Genomic DNA, 12,688 nt, shown 5'->3' with positions numbered 1-12,688 from the left:
GGAATCAGTTGCAAGCATAGATTTGAAGGAAAAACTGTAAGCACGACTTGCAGTCATTTCTGAGACATCTTCAGTATCAATTCTCTGAGGCTTCCCTCCACCTTAACTCACATAAAATATGGATGTGGTGCTAAACTGAACAACATAGATGCATGCCACCAGCATACATAATACACTCTTCTGAGAATAGTCTCTCTGTTTCTCTGTAGTTCCTTGGTGGTCCTTTATTTGCTTATTTACAAGACTGCAATGAGAAAGTAGAAAAATGTCCACCTGCGTTTTTGTAACTGCAGTAGCTCTCTCTGCTGGGATGATTGCTTATCAATTGACGAAAGGAGATGCAAACTAAAGCATCGCCTGTGTTTTCCCTTCATCTACTTCTATAAGATAAATAAATGAGAGAAAAAACATTTCAGATTAGTTTACATAAATACCCTTAACCATATGTTCTTGAGGCTATTTCCTCTTGTGTTCAAGTTCAAGAACTTCATTAGGAATTTGGATCAGGGTTGTGGTTTGGTATTTAAATTCCTGGGGCATTATCATTTCACCAGGTTCTCATTCCTCTAGTTGAATTAAATAAAAATAGCAACAAAAGTACATACTATACACCCCAGTCATTTTTTGAAATTGCTATTACTTTTTGAGCACTTACTGGGGCCAGACTTCAGACTGGGAATTTACATAAGTTACCTTATGAAATACTTGAAATAATATGACCAGATAGGTTTTATTAACCCTATTTATGCATGAAGAAACCAAGGTTTAGGTATAATACAGATTTTCCAAAGTTAGACAGTGGTGCCGTAATTTGCCTCTACATAAGCCCAGGTTCATATGGTTTCAGCCCAAGACCTTATAAGTAAATTACTAATGAGAATGCCCCATCTTGGTATCATGACAGTTATAGTGTGTTTCCATATCTGTTATTTCATTAGTTATTGGAAACCGGTGGGGGATATGGAGGTTATTATTACACATGAAGAAATGGTGACTTAGAGATAGGAAGTGACGTGACCAAGTTCATACAATCATGTAAAGATCAGAAGCAAAGTAGTGGCGTCTTCTGTCTCTTATCCTCTGTGGTTCTTTTCTCATTGCACCGTGTGTTATATAACATTCAGATTAAGGTAGTATGTTGAACATAAAACCCTTTTCGCCAAAGGCAGACAAAGGGATCAGCTTTTATGTGACAAAATGTGGAACATGGGGGATCCAGTGTGGGGACATTGATAGGAAGAAACACATCGAATACAATAGAAATAGGAATAAGATTCGATGTTTGACCCTATGGACTCGTAGGGAATAGGTTGTTAACCAGAATGGGTGCCAATTAACGGATTAATTAGGCATGATCCAGGACCTACACAGGGCATTAGGGAGCACACGAGATTCAGGAGCTAAGAGAGTAGACAAGTGAATGCAGATGGAAGAAATGGGACCCTTTGGTGAGTTTGGAGTGTCTTCTAGCAATGAAGATGAGGCACAGTGGGCGAAGCCTGAGGCCAGTGTTCCTCCAATCTGAGAACTTGCAGATGTCAGAGAATATGTGCACGAACCCCAGTTTGAGGAACTCGGCCCCACACTGTCCAGAAAGAATATTCCTATATTGCCTGGGCTAAATTCCTCTGTGTAATTTCTCACAAATAGTATTCAGTACAGTGTGGTTATTTTGATGAAAAATTAGAAATATAAATAAGAAAGGGCAAAACCTTCTGATCAATTGAAATGAAAATCTGCCTCAAAATGAAAATTACCTTAATTTATAATATTTCTCAAATACTATTTTTACATTAGTATGTTATTACTACTAGTATTTGTAGATGTAAAATACCTAAAATTAACAAAATAGAGTTGTAATGATAATAAAGTACTAATTCTTTTACAAACCACAGATAGACCGTCACCCTCCCCTCAAAAAAGGTTTTTGAATTTTTCTTTCTACATATTATTTATTAAAGATTTACAATTAATACGGTGGTTAAAATTGGGGGTAAATAATTTTGCATTATTATCTTTTTTTATCATTTTTCACAGGAATACAAGCACTGGGAATTTTAACATTCTGCTTTTTAATTTTAATCTTTTACCCTGATGTGTAAACACACGCACACAAAATAAGATTAAAAACTGGCAATGTCTATATCAGAGGACACTTAGTAATTTTAAAACTTCCTATATCGTCCTGTGAACAGACTAATCCATTACTTTGAAGTGGATTATTTAAGTGAGGGTAGTTGCCTGGCTCGTTGTACGTGCAAATAGCATATTTTTTGAATGAGTTAGTGAGTCAATGAAGGTATCTAGAGCCATGCAGAAACAGGTCCCGACCCAGGCACTGTGGGTAGAATTGGCTATTCTCAACTTCATATATCAAAATCATAACTCTATTTAAAACAAAAATTAAACACGTTAAATAAACCCTAGAGTGATGTATTATAGGACAACTTTTAAGGAATTAAACACCTGAGTGAAGAATAGCAGAGCATCTTGAAAAATGTTAAAAGTGGAAAAAAATTTGTAGTTGAATAGCGTGTGTGTGTTTATAAGTGCGTGTATGTGATTGTGTGTTTATCTGTGTGTAGCAGCCAAAGGGACATTGTTAATGAGTGGCTGAAGAGGAACTAAAAATCAGCTCTGTGCTCCTTAATCCATTGCTCCTTCTGCTTTGCTTTGTGTCCTCTCATTCATCCTCAGCTTGGTTGTTTATTTTCAACCTCAGTGTGGTTCTTCCAAGGTAGGAATCAATGCCCTTGATCTTCATCTATATTGATGAGGGCTTCTTCAATAATATGGGGGGAACATCATGAATGAAATTTTAAAAATTCACCCTTTTATTAATACACATTCCTAACTAGCTAGAAAGTTTCAATAAACCTAATCTGCTTTTGTTTCCCTCTCTTAGAAGGCACTTCTAAAATAAGAGTATCAAAACCTCTTGAAATCTGTGTCCCTTCTGTTCTAGATTAAGGTTCACAGTTTATTTCAGTAAAAATTTTTGCTGAGTTTTTTCTTAAGAAAAGGAGTCAATCCTGGTTAGGAAAAACTGCTCATCTCTTGGGGGAAATATATACACAAAATTATAATCGTGACTGGCTACCATGTAAATGCTGACTGCTCTAAAACTCAGGTATAACTAGTACCAAGGAGTGAATGATGACTGTCTAGAGGGGTCGGGAAGGACTGCACAAGGCAAGAGGTGGCCCTTGCGTGGGATTTTGAGGATTGTTGGGAATTTTCCGTTTATATAAATTGGGGAAAGTAATTCAGAGCAAAGGAAAAACATGGAGCTGTAAAACAGACAGCTGTGGATAACTCCATGATGTGAGGATGGTGATATGGAAGAAACGTGGTTTGAGGGCTGGATGGGGCCACAGGGGAAAGGGATTTGTATGCTGCACACAGACTGGATTCTCCAGTGGGCAATGAATGGGAAGCTACTTCCAGATCCCCTGTAACGCTCAAGCTGCACAAGTTTGTTAACCTTTTAGAGAGGAATCATGGCAGTTTCCTAATAATGTTGAAAACCTAAGTTAATGAATATGATTTTCTCGATTAGGGGTTTCTTCCATTTGTGTCTTCAGTTTTTGTCTCTCTGAGAACATAATATGTCTTATTTAGGACATTATGTACTGAATTATTGGAACTTAATATTGATGAGTCATGTTCTTATTCAAATTGCACCTTGTCGTACAAATACTCAACAACCTGCACAAATTTGAGGACTTAGAAAGTTTCACTTTCATTTTTCTTGTATTTTCTTTTTAGGCAAAAGGCAAAAGTGTCTCTAGGGTCTACTCTCTCTGGAGAATAGTACCTGATTTGTAAACAATGACTATCCAGCCCTTAGCCGAGGTTCCCTGGCAGCATATTACAGGCCTATCTCAAAATATATCTATTTTGCATTTAAAATAAATCAAATTAAATATCTTTACTACAAAATAGTGTGCTGAAATAGAGATTTAGGGAATGGGGTGGCAGATTCTCTCTAGGTAGAGAGGTCCAGGGTTGGAGAACGGGGACAGCATGTGCAAAGGCCCAGGGGTGGAAAGGAGGTTAGTGTGTACAGACACCAAAAGGAGGTCAGTGTGCCTGAGGCAGATTCACTGCAGTGAGAGGACTAGAGAAGAGTTTGCAGCCATAGGCAGGGGCCTGAGAATATTTTTTTCCCTGGCATATAATGGAAAAGTGTTCTGAAGAGTTTTAAGGAAAAGAGTGATAGGATCTGATACGTGTTTAATTCACTGTGTATATTGTATAGAGAATAGGCTTCAATGGAGCATGAAAAGAGCAGGGATGCCAGTTGTAAAGGCCATTGTGTTCTGCAGGTGAGGAGAAAGGAGATGGGACCGTCGTCTATTAAAGAAAAAGACCCAGCAGACGCAGCACATTCAACTGTGTTATAGAATAAGATTTGTATTACAGTGCCTTAGAGAAATCACGTGTCTTCCTTTGGAAGGCTGAAAGCCTACAGGGTATTTAAATCACACATGGCAAAGTATTTTCCTAGTTCAAGCATTTCTGTGCCAAGCTACTCACTTGAAGAACTCATCCTGCCTCTCTTTAGTGATGTGGTTTCCAATACGCTTGTCATAGTGATGCCAGGCACACGGAATATACTATATTTACTAGACTCCGTGAGCAACTCCCACAAAAACTTAAAAAAAAAAAAAAAAAAAAAAAAAGACATTCCCAGGGCAATGTATTCAAATTGATGCATGCCTTGAAAAACCTTTTTAGTTTTGCATTCTGGTCATCTTTTGCTAAAAGAATGTAAAAAATGGATTTTCAAATGAGACTTTCTTTTCCAGAAAGATCATTGGTGAGTGATGGATGAAATTCAAGTATGATCTTAGGGTGGCTTTTGCAGCACAAAAGACTATACTCATTTTGTTCCAACACTGAAGTGTTTCAGTGACATGTTGAGCATTTTAATTTTATTCGTTTTTGATTAATTCCTCTTAACGTTCTAAAGAGCCTTTTGTTTCCTTACTTTATGTCATTCACTAGCGTATACTTTTAGATTGTTGTATTGTTTTCTGTGTCCCAACCGAAATGTAACTACCATGGAAGTGAACTTAGGTCTATTCTGTGCAAGGTTTTTCTTATCGTTCTTGGTGCATGATAGGTGCTCAGTAAATATTTGTTCAATGAATGGACACTTAGAAATAAACTTTGGTATTTCTAGTATATCAAAATCCATTTAGTAGAAAACTATTGGCTTGTTATTACATGCAGCAACTTCTTGTATTTAAACCTCTTCTTTAACTCACTTTATATTAAAGCAAGTTTTTTTAGTCCCAGCACTATTGACAGAGGCTGAGCAATTCTGTGTTGTGTGTGTGTTTTTAGCAGCATCCGTGGCCTCTACCCACTATATGCTATAACAAACCCCAGTTGTAATAACCCCAAATCTCTCTAGACATTTCCAAATCCCCCCACTTGAAAATCACTGTTTTAAAGAATTGTTTTCACAGGATGCGACTAATGATGTTGAAAATATCTGGGTTCTGAGACATTGAATACTGAATTTTGGCATTTTCTATGTGGAATGTTTTATTTAAACTTATTAATTAATTAAAATATTTTAATAGTATATTTTATCAAGAAGCTAGAAATGGAAATAATCTTTTTCCTGTGACCATTTGGAAAAACTATTTCAAGGGTTCACAGAACCTCTAATGCTGTGGATTCATAGAACTTAACAAAGTGCATACACTTTCAGTAAGACTCTCCTTTGCTGGCAACAAAATATTAGCATATGAATCCAATTTCCCAAGAGGAGAATATAGAAAGTTCCTAGGAGGCAAAATTGGTTCAACTGCAGTCATTAGAACTATGACTTGGATAGGAAGGAGAGAGAGCAGAGTCCAGCTAAGAACCCACAACGGCACAGGATTTTTCAAAGATTTTGGGAAGATAGCCAGTGTCTTCTTGTGTGATAGAGCTTTTAGTGGGATGTTTACATCGCCATTTCCAGAATTTTGTGTTTTTTTTTTTTTAATCAAAGTAAACCATGGTACAGATAAAACTCTGCATGGAACATGAAAAAGGAAGTAGCATTTGACGGGGAAAAAATATGTCATATCTCACATAATTCCCTAAGCGAGATGTGATAATCAAGCGAAGGACCACACAGACGGTTTGTAACGAATCTCGACATTTCTGAACAAAACACAAAAGCTTAAGGGTGGATTTGGTTGACCGTAGCGAGAAGGTGACTTCAGGGCTCACAGAGTGATGAATCGGTCCTCCACCAACTCTTGCGTTTTACCCAGACAAGTTGGCTAATTGGATAAATCAATAAAGCATAATCCCATTTTGGGAAGAAGCTGTAGAGACGTCACCTGTGCTCCATAGACCTGTTTTCACCCAAAACAGTAACGATCCTGTTATCCCCTCCCCTCCGCTCCTCACAAACCATCATTTACACTCAGGCAATTCACGTCTTAGTCTCTGTTCAAATTATTTTATTAATCTGATTCTACATTAAGAAATTGAAAATGAAAGCAAATAGAACAGCGATGCACAAATAAGTTTGAGATTATGTAATGTGTTGTCTTGTGCTAAATTCTCAGTGGTTTTAATTCAACTGAGTTGGGGAGTCAAACAGTGGCCTTTCTCTTCCTGCCATGGCAAGTTTTTGATGTTTTCTTCTTGGTGTCCTGTTCTAAATTCCTCAGTTCTTGCTGAAAGGCACTTTCAGTTTAGGTCTTGTACTAGTGATTTGAGAGAAAAATCTGGCAATGTTCATTTTGAGATGACACTGAGCAAATTATCATTGATTAATCATTATTACTTCACTGCATCAACCTCTTCGATTTTAAGGTCCAAGAGTGATTATTTTATATTTCGAGCTAATAAAAACCTACCTTCAGTGACACTTAGGAGCAAACATACTGCTTTCTTAAATGTACCAGCCCATTTATTCTGTGCTACCTCTTGATACTGTGAATAAATAAACTGCTCAGTCTTTGTAAGTAAACTCATATTGTCCGTTTTCAGAAGAAACTGAAATTAAAATTTTACTTAATTAGCACACCCTTTTTTCCCTTATTAATTTGGAGGATAAGAAAATCACATAATAAATTGTCTTTGAGAAGGTCATTTATTTCAACTGCTGAATACTTAAGAGCACATGGAATTGTCTGACCTTGGAAATTCATCTGTGCAGGACTTTTTCCTTTGAGCTCCGATTTGCCTCTCACAGCTGTGGCTTAGGTGTGATCACTTACCATCCTGAATACCTTCCTCCCTATAATGGCTCACCAACTTTATCCTTTAATAATATTTTAGATACAAAAATTCTCCTTAGGTTTTGCAAAGTATCTTCGTAAAGACAATTTAAATACTAAATATCTTTATTTTTAATACATAGTTATTACGTATGTTTTTCTGAGTAAGAGAAAGAAAACCAGTTAAGGCCTTCAAGATCGTCACAAGGCTATTTGGCCTCTCAGTTCTCAGCTGATGCTCAGACTGAAGCCAAAATCATCATCAATAGCACAGTGTGAGCGACATAGATAATAAGGAAACTTGATGTAAAAAACGGGAGCAGACTTATGCATTGATTCATTCACACATTCATTCCTTTGTTCATGTTAAATATCAATTTCCTCATGTTTCTGGCATTGTGTTGGTGGCAGTGATATTAGGAGATTACACCAGTGGTTTCTTAGCGCATCGGCACTGCACTAATGGGGCTTGGAATTGGGTGTTGGAGAGAGACATAAGTACATGCATGTAAACTGTAGCTGTGCTAAGAAAGAGAAAGTCCTAGGGCAGTGAGAAGACTTAATAGGGAATGTGACCTAAACTGGCCAGTCCAGGATGTGTTCATTAAGGGAATGACGTTACAGTTCAGGTGTCAATGAACAGGATGTAAACTTGGGCAGGTGGGGTGGCAGGGGAACAGCGGTGGGTGGGTGGGGGCTATTGAGCAGAGGGAGCAGGAGGCGAGAAGGCCCTGTGGCAGGAGGCATTAAACACAGGCTGGCATAGCAGGGGCAGCGTGAGGGGCACAAATGGACCGTGTGGAAAAAAAAAAAAAAAAACGCTGATCTTTATTAAGACAACCACAGAAAGTTCTCATGAGAGATTAAAAGTTTTGCATATTTGACAGTTCACCTTATCAGCACATGGAGGAGAGCCTATAAGGAGGCTAAGAGAAGATTCAGGAAGATTTCAGAGGACTGGAAATGGGGAAGGTGGGTTAAACCAAAGAGGTGACAATTGAGAAGAAAAAAAGTGGGTTGACTCCAGACCGTGCAAAGAACAAAAGTCAACAAACAGTGTCCAGGGAAGGATGAGACCAGGTGGTTACAAGATGGAGGTTTGCAGCCAGTGTGACCAGGTGACTCTGGGTCCTGCGTTCTTAGAACACTGCAGGGGACCAGTTTTGGCCAAGTTAGGTTACTAGAGGATGATGAACTAGGCTCTCTGAATCAGTTAAATATCGATATACTTTTTATCTTCAAAGTTTAAGTTTCCATTAGTACAACGGGACAACAGCATATCTTACTGTTGCCCGAGTTGCTGCCTGGTGATACACTGAGCAAAAAGGATACTTACTCACCTTTCCCAGTATTTTTAGAAAGGCTAAAAATGTGGTAGGCATCTTCGCAAATCCTGATGAGGTAGGTCAGTAAATATCCCATTCTTTGGGCAGAGTTCCGTCTGTAGAACGAGACATCGCCTTAGTCTACAAAACCCGATGATGTCAACACTGAACTGGAACTTGGGATTTCCTGTTTTCCAGTAACAGACTTAGATAACTCATTTTGCATGAATGAGATACTTTGAACTGTGGTGACCACAATCCATGGTGTTTCCCTCTGCATGTTGAAATGAGACGTGCCTCCGTGGCCTGTTATTTATCCTGCCTGCCGTAGAAATCTCCAGCTGTTTAATAGTTGGAAGAAAACTATGGCTACATCTTTAAGAAAAAAAAAATCTAGATGAGACAAATCACTAAAGAATTACCTATGGTCCATAAGCATATGAAAAGTTCTCTCATTAAGATTAAATAAATTTGAAATGACATGATTGGAATTAATCTTCTTAACCAGCAATAGGTGACTTGGTGAGATAAATTCTATCTGTATATTGCAACGCTAAACAGCAATTAAAATGTTCTTGCACATGAATAACTAATGAGAAGGAGAAAATGTTCATGATATTTGCAGTTAAAAAGATACATGTGTCATCTCACTTTGAAATTTTAATTGCACTTAGATATATAGCTATGGGCATTTACACATAGACACAAAGAACCCAAGCGGAAAGTATTCACTCCAGAGTGTTAACGGTGCTTGTTTGTGTGTATTACAATATGGGTGTTTTTTATTTTATTCTTCTTCATGTCTAGATCTTCCATGTTTTTTGTAATACATCATATTATTTTTGTCATAGAATGACAGAAAGTGAGAGATGATTTTTCTTACCAATTGGAAAATATATTTTTAATCATAATGTATTGTCATAACTTCAGGCAAATATGTTGTTAAAGAGAGTTTTAATCTAATATGATCATTCCAAATGGGAGGTCCACCATGTACCTCAAAACCTTAAAGTATCTATGCTCTTTGACCTAACAGTTTCACAAAAATAATAACAATTTATTATAAGGAAATAGAGAAGTTGACAAGTATTTTCTTACATGGTTAGTTTATATGGTTTTGTATAGGCAAATAATTAGGAACAATAAAACATGGAGGTATTTGAAACAAATTATGTTGCATTCATATAAGAGCTGCAATGCAGTCATTTAGTCACGTTGTAAGAATACTCAATGAAATGGAAAATGCTTATGAGTCATTGTTAAATTTTTAAAAAGCAGGTACTATACAGTATGCACACTAAAATCCCAACTATTTAAAATACATTATAATCACGCACTTGGTGGAGATGAAAAGATATGAAGAGGTATGTTTATAGTTATGTTTTTCTGATCAGTAAGATTATATACAGGAGATTTAAGTTTTCTTGTGTGTGTTTTTCTGTGCATTTCTAAATTTCTACAAAATTTATTTCTAAATTTCTACAAAGAGCGTGCACTCAGTTTAGCAGCAACAAAAAGTATCTGTCATCCTAAAAAAACTTATGAAGTTGGAGGGTGTGTGCAGTAATCAAAGTGTTGATGGGGATTGGGATAGATTCCTTCAAGAATTACACTTTAAAGTAGCTGACCTTCTCAGATTCTCCTTAGAACCTCCTCAGGAACCAGCTGCATCTTCCTTCCTCCCACAAGAGTTCTTTCGAATTCTTTCAGGCATGTGGAAAATCCTAACATTTATGCGGTGGGTAGTATTCTAAGTTATTTAGATTCAGATGCAATAAAATTTATTGAGCACCTCCTAGGTGCCAAACACCTTGCAAAATAGCGTCACTCTTCAGGGCATCAGACCTCAAAGGGCCATTTAGAATTTCTATAGAAAAAGGATAAGGTGAAGAGTTTTAGGATTGAAGTTTGAGTCTAGAAACTGCCACCAATTAGCTCTAAAACTTGAACCGGTTACATTCTTCGGAATCCTTGTGTTCACTCATTTATCCATCATTTAGTTATCCAACAAGTGTTGACTGAGTACAAACTACCTGACAGCAGGAGTCCAAGCCCCAGGAATAGACCAGTGGACAAAACGAAGTCGCTCTTCTCACTCTAGTCGAGTAAGACTGACATTACATGAATACCTAAGTGCATACGTGCTAGACAGAATTAAGTGCCATGGTGAACACTTAAACCAGCAAACAGATAAGAAGGGCTGGAGGGCAGGAGGGAAAAATTCTGTTTTATGAAGAATTGCCAGAGAAAGACTGATGAGGTGACATTTGAGAAAAAAAAAAATTGCAGAACATGAGAGACAATAAATACTTTACTTCCTTCATGGGTTGTTAGAAGAACTTTATGCGAGAGCTTTGCAACTGCAGAAGGGTATCTGTAGTTGCCTGAAGTTTTGTTTGCCTTGGGTAAGAGCCTGAGTTCACTTCCCTCTATCCGAGGGCTTCCTCCCTTTGGCGATGGGGTCGACATTAGAAATAGATGGAGTGAGAATAATGGTCTCTCTCGGGGCCAGAATGGTCAGACGATTTCCATTCCGCCTAAGTGGAATTAATAAAATATAGATTACAACATTCCCTATAGAGAGCTGTGTGTTATGCATCAAATCCCCTAGAAGTCTGTTTTAGCCATAAAGGTTTTCCAAAAAAAATTAAGAATTGGCCAAAAATAAAAAATAAAAATAAAAATAAAAACCCACAATCTTATAGTTCAATGGTATCAGGTCACCAAATGTCACTAAAATGTACAACAATCAACTCTGCACCCCTTCCCTAATATCATTAATGAATTCTGTTCATTTTAATGACTTCCAGATATTTCTCTGTGGGTTTGTCTATAGGCACGTGTATCATAGCCTTAGCCACTGTTGGGTGAATTTTAAATCATAACGAAGGGAAAGAAAAGTTTCTGAAAACTGTCAAACATGAATTTTGATACTTCCTCACTTAGCCCAGGTGCTGGAGCCGTAGCTACACTGTGCCAGGTTTTGGGAGTTCAGTCCCTGAGTCCTGGGCTTTCCCCTCAGGTGTTGATAGGGTTCAGGTGAGACAGAATATGAACATGCATGATGCCTGGTGCTGGCTGCGGACCAACCCAAATCTCTGTGGCTCCGTGTGTACCCAGGTGTGCCTCCGATTGTCTGTGTATAACTCCGTTGCAGTTACACAGTGGGGGCTACAAAATCTGCCAGAGGTAGGGGAAAGCTGAGGATGGAATGAAAATTTCTAAAGTCTTTACAGATTTAATCTATTTAAGACCCTTTTTGTCTGTAACATAGATTCTCTTGTGTTGTTTGTAATGAATGAGTAGAAAGTGTCTCGATCAAGTGCATGCTCAAAAATATGAATTGAATTGAAGAAGGAAAGAAGAAGAGAGGGAAGGAGAGAAAGAACAAAGCAGGGGGCGAAGGAGGCTATTGTAATATGTGACACTTTGGGATATAAATAAGATGTGTTAATATGGAATTTTTTAAGGATGCTAGTTACCTAATGCATCTCTATTTTTGTCAACGTAGGCAATGAGTTGAGTGTTACAGTTAGAGCAACTAGTCGAATAGTTTATATGCTGACCGCTCCTTCCCTGTGCCCTGCACTGATATTATAGCCTCGTCTCTGGGAGACTTTATTGTGTTTTTATTTACATATAAACATATGAACAATAATGCTCATCTCTGTGGCCCTTTGCTTAATATAGTACCTGATTAATAGTACCCAATTAATGTTCTTTCATATGAATTCATTAATATCAGGGCATAGACCAAGTCTGAATCAACTTATTATTGCTGAAGTCTAGTAGGGTGTTTGGCATTGGCATGTTGAATTGAATTGAAGGGGTAACCGAATACCAGGCTACGAGGCGTGTATTCCTTAGAAAGCACCCGTGGGTTATCGAGCCAGACTAATTCATTTAGACTCAGGATCACCGGCAGAAATAGACCAGATGCAAAGCCTCTGAGAAGGGTGAAGCCAAATTGCAAGTATATTAGAAATCATTTTTCCAAGTCACTTCCCAGCCTCTTGGGGAAAAAGTGGCATCCTCATTTCTCACTTGTGTTGATTCTTGCTACCATGGTGAACAGGTGTGCCCAGTTTCCAAGGTTTTATGTTTGCTAGTAGCTTGCAAGATTTCCCC

At 37.8% G+C, this 12,688-nt stretch overlaps 1 protein-coding gene across 1 annotated transcript in view; it reads left to right on the top strand.

The window, feature by feature from the left end:
• Positions 1–12,688, top strand: part of ARHGAP24 (Rho GTPase activating protein 24) — a 330,318-nt gene that overhangs the window by 57,925 nt on the left and 259,705 nt on the right. The window lies entirely within an intron of this gene.

The sequence above is a fragment of the Eulemur rufifrons genome, chromosome 13 (genome assembly GCF_041146395.1).
Source record: "Eulemur rufifrons isolate Redbay chromosome 13, OSU_ERuf_1, whole genome shotgun sequence".
NCBI classification, from domain to species: domain Eukaryota; kingdom Metazoa; phylum Chordata; class Mammalia; order Primates; family Lemuridae; genus Eulemur; species Eulemur rufifrons.
Note: the sequence above shows the minus strand (reverse complement) of the source record. Positions and strands in the feature narration are given on the sequence as shown.